General features: G+C 42.3%; 1 pseudogene; it reads right to left on the reverse strand.

The window, feature by feature from the left end:
- Positions 1–4,421: 4,421 nt before the first annotated feature.
- LOC148106456 (uncharacterized) lies at positions 4,422–9,884 on the reverse strand (annotated as a pseudogene).
- Between the last annotated feature and the right edge of the window lie 491 nt (positions 9,885–10,375).

A 10,375-nucleotide genomic window follows, 5' to 3' on the forward strand; every position in this document is an offset into this window, starting at 1 on the left:
CTGATATCTACCACCACCATTCCTTGCCAGAGAGCAGCAGAGTGGTTTTTAGTATATATGAAATGAGAGAGGCTCGCTGGTGGATTCAGGACCAAGTGCAAACTCATTCACTCATGTGCAGTGATTTAACAGCACCATTGTTCACTATCCAGTAGGACCGCTGCAGGTCCATATATCAAATGATCACTATGGCATTACTGAGAGTTGAAAACTGTCTAAAGTCTTTCATCTTTAATAAAATGATCAGCGTTCTGCTTTACCAGGTGTACAATTGAGTTTAACATCCAGGCATCCATGAAAACGGAATTTATGACATTTAACGGAGTTAGAAGTTAGCAGAAAGTTAGCTCGCTAGCTTCTATCTAAATACACTATAGCATGTCCTGACTGCGGGGTTTTGGAAACAAATTAAAACGTACAGCTCTGTTATCACTTCCAACATAAATGAAGACAGAAAACTAAACAGCAGTGACGTTTGTAGGGTTACTGAAGTTTGGCTAGCTGGTATATAATGATGTGCTACGTGACCGCTAGCGACACAGCTATGTTAGCATAATATAAACAAGCTAACTTTTTTTCCACTCGATAAAAGTTAACGTGAGTGTTCTCGGTGGTCAGGAACAAATGTAATCGCATGGCAGGATGTTGTAAAAGGACCAAACTTCAGCCAGGAGAACAACTGAGATAATCCATCCACAATACGAGGTTAGTCATTCATATACTGCTCCATGGGCTGGGCTGTAGTTACATCCAGGGGCGATTCTAGGATCAGAGCTTTGGGGGTGCTGAGCACCCAGAGAGCTGCCCAGCCAGGCAAGATAAACTTTACACATCACTGTAGAATGACCACTCAGTAGCTTTCTTATGATGCTGCTTTATTGAACGTGTATCCAGCATGGGTTATAACAGCACAACAACGGGTGTGGCAACTAAGAGAAGAACTGCACATAGACAGTCCTGCCACAAAGCATGTCATGTTGGCGTAAAGCCGCAACACCACCCGCTCGACACAGGCAACCCAGTATATGACATCTCCCCCCCCCCCCCCTTTTCATGTTATTTCCAATAACAAACCCCAAATAGAACAGCAACGACACAATGATAACATGTGACTAGGGAAGGGTATCGTTTAGGTTTTATCCGATACCGGTGCCAAACCGGTACTTTTGAAACGGTGCCGGTGCTTAAACGGTGCTCAAACCGGTGCTTAAAGAATGGAGAACACAAAATTGGCCAAAAAACCTCTCATGTTTAGCTGTTTTCCACTTTTTCTTTTGTCATTTTAGCTTTTTTGGCCAGGGTGAAGGGAGTATCTGCCATCAAACAAGAAGACAGCCACATGTAACTACAACGGTGTTTGCTAGTTTACCTTACATGCATTAATGTAATAACATGGTTAGCCTACTCAACATAAATTACACACAAACAACATTAAGCTACTCACGCAGAGAAGAACGGCTGCTGCTGCATCATCATCTGTCATCATTTCTGCTACACTGGCAGGGCTAGAGGCCAGGATTCTACTCTTCCGGTTCTTGGGGGATGTTGCTAACTCCGGGTCCGATAACAGGCACCACACCCACAGTAGATGTGCTCGGCGTGAGGTCTCACAGCAAGCTATCAAATACGGCGCATTTCTCCACTTTAAAAAAAAAGCGCTATGCATCGCCAGGTGTTTCATCGGATTTGAGGTGTTACCTCCTTTGACAGTATCACAGTATCAGCTTAAAGCACTTGTTGCAGCTGCTGAGTTTGCATCTTTTGCTGTGAAGTACAGCCAGACTTTGACCGCTTCGCCTTGGGCATTTTTAATCTGTAGCTCTGCTCTAAAAGAACGTACGTACCTGGACCTGCCTACTATCCTCGGAAACGTAAAATGATTGGCTAGAATCTAAAGTGTGTCATTCCATACCAGTTGGTGGCGGTAATGCACCTTTCAGTTGTTTGCCAACCGCCAATACAAATGTAAGGAAGAAGAAAGTGTATCACAGCTCAGGAAAAAAAAGCACCGAAATAAAGCACCGAAATGTGCGCTGCTTTTCGGTCTGGTTACTACCGTTTATGTCAGAATCGGTGCCATCATGGCACCGGATACCGGTACCCATCCCTACATGTGACACTATAATAGCCTCTGGTCGGTTCTCTTAAGGACCGGGCACAATTGGCTTACTGTCGGCCTGAAGGGCAGTGTCCACAAAACAGGACTTATTAAACCTGGTAAACCTTTAAGGTAATTAACTCAACCAGGTAACAGCAGTATTGGTTGCAGCTCAAAAAATAAGTGCAAAAAAGCAACAATACAACATTCCCACTCCCCAGTCCTTCCTTCTCTCCCATTACCCCAGTGTCTACAGATCCAGCCTCTTGACTGGCTTGCATACCCGGCCGCATCTCGTGCGTAACTGATCCGGTACGTCGGCGTGAGTGGGTGCAAGCGTTGGGGCCAGACTAGGGGCCAAAGGTGGGGTCTCTGGAGTGGACGCACCAGCGCACTGAGATGGCAGCTCCTCAGTGTCCACAGTGGGTGTTGGAAGGGGTTGTGGCATAGCTCGTGGAGATGGTTCGAGGCGGAGATGGCGGCGGTTCCGTCGCAGCACCGCACCTTGGGGTGTGGCAACGAGATAGGACCTCGGAGTGACGCTCTCCTTGGAGATGATGGCCGGTGTTGCCCAAGCCTTCTCCTGGTCCAGCTTAGTTAGGACAGCATCCCCTGGATGGAGTGGAGGTAGGGGCTTAGTACCATGACGGTGGTCGTAGTAGAACGCCTGCTTGGCCTTCTGACCAGCATCCCTTCGTTTAACCTCTCTTTTGTTGGGCCATTTAGGTTGAAGATTCTTCTCCAAGGTAGGCAGGGTTGTCCTGATCTTCCTCCCCATAATAAGTTCCGCTGGGCTGAAGCCTGTAGTGGTACAGGGAGTAGACCTATAGCACATTAGTGCTATCAGTGGGTCATTGTGCCGGAGGATTTTCTTTGCAGTCTGTACTGCCCTCTCCGCGTGACCATTTCCCTGTGGGTGGTGGGGACTAGACGTTATGTGGGCGAAATCCATCTCTCTCGCAAAGGCCTGGAATTCAGAGCTGGAGAACTGAGGGCCATTGTCACTCACCACCTCATCAGGGATCCCAAACCTAGCAAAGGTCGACTTCAGTTTCTGAACAACTTGGCCACTGGTCGTGGATGGTAGGTGCAGTATTTCCAGAAAACGTGAGTAGTAGTCCGACACAACAAGGTAATTATTTCGGTTGTGTTCACAGAGATCCAGTGCTATCCTTTGCCATGGACGATCCGGCAAAGGTGTGGAGATGAGCGGCTCCCTTGTCTGTGTTGGCCTTTGTGCCAGACATGTGTGGCACTGCAGCACTGCATTCTTTAGCTCAGTGGAGAGCCCCGGCCACCACACAGATGAATTAGCCCTATCCCTGCACTTGGTGAGGCCTTGGTGCCCTTCATGTAGTTTGTGTAGGATGGCTGTTCTCTGTGACTTTGGAATGACAATTCTGCAGCCTTGCATAACCAGGCCGTCAGCCTCAATAGCTCATTTTTCACTTTCATGTACGCTTTAATGTTCAATGGCACACTAGCTCCGTATGCAGGCCAACCCCTGCGTATGTATGTGATGACAGTCTGTAGTTCAACATCCGTTGCAGTGGCTGCTTTAATGCTTTCCATTCGGCTTGGGGACGCTGGAATGCCCTGTAACACGGTGGCTATGTAGCAGTCCACTTCACTGTGAGTGCTAGTGTCATCCTCAGCCCGAGTCTGAAGCGATCTAAGCCACATAGATACTTATCAAACTTCTCACAGGCCCAAACACTTGCCAAACACTCCTTTTCGATTTGTGCGTAGCGTGTTTCAGCCTCCGTGAGGCGTCTAGAGCAGTAGGCAACAAGTTTCCACTCTGCGCCATGAAGCTGAAGCAGCACAGCCCCAAGCCCGTAGCTACTGGCGTCGGCAGATACGGCTGAGAGTCTGTTGACGTCATAGAAGGCAAGAACAGGTGCTGATGTAAGCGCACTCTGTCAGGCGTTGTGGAGTGGAGGCGAGGAAGAAGGAACCCAAACGCAGGACTCGCAGGTAGGTGAAGCTGGGTGATTTATTGATGATGGAGTGAACACACAGAACAGAGGAAGGACATGGCTGGCTGGACGACTGACTGAACGAAGGACGGACTGACTGACTGGCTGACCGAACACTGGCGGAAACAACAACATAACCTAAACATCATCAATGACACGACAAAGAACGAGTAGAAACAGAAGACTTAAATACACAGACTGATGAGGATGATAATGAGAGACCGGTGAGTACACAGCTGAACATAATCTGGCTAATGGCACGAGACGAGGTGACAGGAACAAACAGGAAATGAAACAGGAAGTGGCAAAATAAACTGAACATGAACAAAACGGAAAGCACTGGGTCACCGACCCAGGAACCCTGACACACTCTTAATGTTCTCGAAGGCTGCCTGCTGTGGGTGGCCCCAGGTCCAACTGTTTTTGCTTTTAAGCAACTCGTACAATGGCTGGCATACTGTGGCAAGAGTGGGAATATATCTGCCCAGGTAATTAACCATTCCTAGGATCCGTTTGAGCTCTTGCACATTTTCTGGTGACGGCAGCTGAAGAATGGCGTTCACTTTCTCAGGGTCTGGCCTGACCCCAGAATAGTCGATCTGGTGCCCTAGGAAGCGAAGCTGGCTCTGTCTGAAGGAGCACTTCTCTCGGTTAAGCTTCAATCTGGCTAACTCAATGCGCTGCAGCACCTTCTCAAGTCGGGTGTCGTGTTGTTCCACGGTGGCCCCATAGACCAGGATGTCATCCATAAACACTCCACACCTTCGAGCCCCTCTAAGGTCTCCAACATCTTTCGCTGAAAGATCTCTGGTGCACTTGTTATCCCAAAGGGCAGCCTCTTAAAGCAATACCTGCCAAATGGCGTGATGAATGTCGTTAGTTTGCAACTCTCGTGATGCAATGGGATCTGCCAAAATCCACTGGCTGCATCCAGCGAGGAGAAGACCGTTGCCCCACTCAACCTGGACATGGTTTCCTCGGGGGTAGGCAAGATATAGCGCCCTCTTTTGACAGACTTATTCAGTTTTGTCAGATCAATGCAGATCCTGGCCCTTGCTGTGTTCTTCTTCAAGACAGGCACCATTGGGGCACACCATTCGGTAGGTTGGGTCACCCTCTCAATGACACCATGGTTCTCCATTCTTTGTAGTTCCTCCTTCACTTTCTGCAGCATGGGGAAAGGCACACGGCGTGCCGTATGCCTTTCCCCATGCTCTGTTACGGCGTGCCATAACAGAGCTGTACGTTTTAATTTGTTTCCAAAACCCCGCAGTCTGGACATGCTATATTGTATTTAGATAGAAGCTACATCATGTGTTCAATGACTTTGTTACTTTTGATGATTGGAAAGCACCCTCTTCAGTTCACTACGGTCAAGTGAGCCCTCACTTACGAAGTCACAGTCAAGCTAGCCGCACCGCCAGCCGCACCGAAAATGTGGTTGCACTACTCTTACGCATATTACAGTTGAATGAAGACCGGCTTAGAAACGCAGTCTTTTGTGTCCTGACACTATTTTACTTTTCCCCCTGTGATCCACAGCCCAAATTACTGTATGATTCAGAGAAAATTAACAATAAAATTTACCCAATATACAGTACTGTACTTTTAATATCCTCATCTTTGAGCTCAGATTACAGGAAAACTATAAGAGGTGACGCAGATATTTCACTGGATTCTGACTCTGGGTGACCCCCACTCTGCACCCTGTTATCCACAGCCAATATTACTGTACGGTTTTCTGATAAAATTAAATCCTAATCTATTACCGAACAAAATGAGTTCATTTAAGTATTTGCTTAACTACAAGAAATTTCTTTCCACACAAAATTTAAATTTTTCAAAACGTCATTCACACACCACCTCAAGTAGCAACATTAGTTTTAGACATTATTTATTCAGTGCCTAATCACAACAATAGTCACCTTAAGGCACTTTACATAATAAGTTAAACCTTACAATAATACATACAGAGAAACACCCAACAATCATGTGACCCCCTATGAACAAGCACTTTGGCGACAGTGGGAAGGAAAAACTCCCTTTTAACAGGAAGAAACCTCCGGCAGAACCAGGCTCAGGGAGGGGCGGGGCCATCTGCTGCGACCGGTCAGGGTGAGACATTACATTTCTCAGATTACTGATTTCTCATATTACTACTACACAGTTTAGATATATTGTTATTCATTATCTGTCATCACACAAATCAACCCAAAAAATCAAAAAGGAAATACTTAAAGTACGTGCACAAAGCAAGAATGTTATACACATTGTGTTTTACACATGTGTTCCTCAAAACACCAATAACAACTATAAGCAGATTATTCAAGTAGCTTTCACTGCATGTGGAACACAAAGCACACACTTCCACTCTGTCTTCTGAGCACTGCTGAGCTGTTCATTTGTCATGTCCAGGCATTCAGAATGGAACCAGCGGTTATCACACTGAAGCTGTAAACAAAAAACATATGAACTTTCATAAACACATGAAGTAAATAATTCTATGTTTTAATCAATTACAATCCTTAAAGACACAGAGTCAAATACTTTGTTGTAGATAACATAAAACTATTTTTTAAAAACACTATACCAGCCAGTGATGGAGGGTCCTGGATTAGGTGGTTTCGCCGTTGCACACATGGCACAGTTGTTGTCACTGTCAAATACTAAAACATAATATATATATATATATGTGTTAGTGTTCATCAGTTTGACACAAAAAATATGTCCATTTGAAGAAGATAATACACACCGGAGGCCTCAAGTATTGTCTGTGCAAATGTCCTTCATGCCTGGGCCATCTCTTTTTTTGTTGTCAAAAATATCATTTCTGGTTTATTTGGGAATTCTTCCATTACTTCTTTGGCCATCATCAAACAAAAAATAAAATTTAATTGAAAACATCTGCAAATGTTACACTTCCTGTTTACACAATGTAACCTTTTAAGATTATTTTAACTTCCCCCACCCCCCCACCCCAACTTCTTATCTAATTATACAGAAAAATATTATTCCGTTAATGTGGTACCATACCATGATGACCATTACCCTGCAGCTAGAACCATCCCGTTGAAATGGATGTGTCAGTACTCCTCCTCGAAGTCTCACATTCACCCACTCTGTTTTGTTGTAGCATGTCCTCCTCATTTTGAAGTATTCACTGTGTGAACATAATGTACATTACATTTATATACAAATGAAAGATAAAAGTCACGCAGAAAAAGAACATTCTGTACTTTTCCATAAATCACATAGACACATATAATACATATCACTGTGTCAGAAAGCCCTGTGCTCTAGATTATGTTACATGAAGTATCAAAAATAATAACATGTTCTTTTAAATCTACAAATGTTAACTGTCTCAAATGTCTCACTGCTTAAACACTGTCAGGGTTTTTTTATTATTTAAAATTACATATGCGTGTAATTAAGTATTTTAAATATTTAGTATTTAAGTATTTTTAAAAATTCTTTAAAGAACTGATAACCACAGATTTTATTAAACTTTCATCTACAACCATATGTTCACCTTTAGAAAAAGACCTCCTAAGTCCTCCTGTCACTTTTCTAATATTTTAATGTTATTATATACATGTAATTGCGCATAATTACCAGGATCTTTTGGCTGCACGGTCGGACTCTTCCTGCTCCAAAGAGTTTCTTGAAGGATCGACCAAATACAGACAGCTGTCATCTGCATTTATGTACTGCGATAGATATATAAAATTTAAAAGTACATAAATTATGAAGAATGTGTTACTGAAACAAACTGTTTTCACAGAAATGCTGCTCGTACTAACCAGAAACTTCCAGTGTACATTTCCAGTGTTCACAAAGGATAAAATGGCTCTGTAGTTGTCAAAGCTGTGACATATTAGAAATGAATTACAAATTTGCAACAATACTTTTTCCATTTATCTCGAGACATTAATAAAATTTAAAAAAATTAATTCTAGAATATATTTAAAATTTTTTACCTTGGACAAGCTTTGTCTCCTGATTAGTTCTCTCTCCACAGAGGATCACACCGCTCGTGTAGTGGTTCATAATGTAGATATTATTCCCCAGATTCAGCTGAATGGCCCAGTGGTGCAGGAGACTTTCAATGACCTGAGCAGTATAATAAATAACCTTTTATTACTTTGTAAACATGATAACGTTTTGGAATACAAAGGTTAATAAAGATGTTTTTACTTACGTATACTTAGTATTCAGTCATGAGGATATGCCTGGAATGTCGATCTAAAGCAGTACTTACTGAATGTGTAGGAAAAACTGATGTTCTGCCCCAGCTTTAACGTTAACCTTATGCAGTACTTTTTTGTTTTTTAAATAACTGATAACTCTCCAACAAGCCAGCTGTGTGGTCTGAGGGCCAGGAACTCACTGTGATGTATGACAACGTTGTTACCTCTAATCTGAGATGGGACCACAGAAACAACAACTTCCGTTTCCTGTTGTTTCCACAAATATGCGACCTGTGTTTCAACAAGACAATAGTAACTAAATTCAAATAATTCTTCTTATGAGAACATTCATTGTAATCGATTACAACGGTTTTAAATCTAATTTTTAAAAGTATTTTATGTACCTGACAACACGAAAACATCTCCAAATTTGACATAGATTTTAATGTAATTTATTTGAGATGTTTAACTACATTAAGAAATTAAAAATTGAGTCAGTTACTGTTGCTTTTGTAATATTAAGGCCAGTAACATGTAAAAGTTACATTTATTGTTGGACTGACATTTGTCATTTTTCTGTGGTCTGTACTTTTCATTCATCAACACATACATATAATAAAATCTAATATATCATTACAAAAATATGTACAAACAAACTTGGTTTTTCAAACACATGACATAGTTATTGAATTGATTGTGAATGAGTTTGTTTGTGAAACCTGTGATGCAGTGTCCTTTGTCAGACCGGTTGTGTTTCTCTGTCCTTTCCAGTGTAGATGGAGAATCCTCTGGCCCCTTGATTTGTGGGTTGAATTTAAAAGAAAATATTTGTTACTGCTGTGATCATTTTAAGTCATTTTTTTTATTAAGGAAAAAATTGCATTACCTTTTGCATGAATTACACGTTATTAATGCTGATATATTTCACATAATACTCACTAAGTGCTGTGATTACAAAACCATAACAAATGAAGAAGAACATAGCCTGAATGTATTTAATGACTGCTACTGTGTGGTCACATGTGACATATGTAGCAACTGGAAGAGGAGAAGCACCTTTGGATGGGTTTCTGACAACCAACTCATACACATAGTAAGGTGGCGTTCCAGCACTTTCTTTTCTTATTATACTTCCAGTGGCATCAAAGTACACAATGTCTTCTTTGCATCTTTGATGAAAAACTGACAAGGTTTTCTTAGACCACAGCATTATGCCCTTTGGATGCATCAGAATCTTCTGCAGTACGTCCTTTTCAGTGTCCTGATACTGTTGAATTATCTTTTGTAATCTAATCAACTCGTTGGGATCTGCTCTACTGGCTTTTCTTTCAGACCATGCAATGTTTTTCAAGACTTCTTTTATTGGAGCATCATCCCTGTTGCCAGATTGGATCACCTTTTGTGGCACTTTCTGTAAAGACTCCAAGTACAAGCTCCTTGGTAATTTGTTTTTGAGGAGTTCTCCAGCACTTTGATGTGATTGTGCACGCACAGGCCGCCTTTGTTATTATGGCAGACCTCACCTCCTTTGAAAACGACTTCTGCTTTCAGTGTCTCTTCGTCATAAGCCACCACAGCCACAGTGACAGGGCAGTCCTGAAATCTGCAGTACCCCATACACCTGAAAACAGGTGCCTTTGATCTTGAGGAGAGTTTTTTCACACTGTGTCTCCGAAATCCAAAACTGCAGTACCGATTAAGGGTTGTGATTCCACTGGCAATTATATTTGTCCACTGCAGTCCTTTAAATATTCTTCCTGACTGATGTTGCCGTAACTCCTTCCATTCATTCTCATTTATGAAGAAGAAACTTTTCTGCTGTGGCAAACCAGATGTGAAAACTTTTCTTCTGAACGGCTACTGTCTGTGTTGACCTTAGCTGATTCATCTGATTCATTCAGATAAACATTTTAAAAAAATATATAAACACTTTCAATGTTTGTCACTACAGTGTCTCTATGAAAATCCAACAGCATCATTATGTTACAATTTCACTAACGAACCCACAGGACAAGTTTGACATTATCTTAGGAAATTTGTCTTTAAGTGAATATGACTAAGAAATATTTATTTTACCTCGAAAGATCATCACAGAAAGATTTTAACTT

The sequence above is a fragment of the Neolamprologus brichardi genome, chromosome 1 (assembly GCF_056152115.1).
Source record: "Neolamprologus brichardi isolate AB-2024 chromosome 1, ASM5615211v1, whole genome shotgun sequence".
NCBI lineage: Eukaryota > Metazoa > Chordata > Actinopteri > Cichliformes > Cichlidae > Neolamprologus > Neolamprologus brichardi.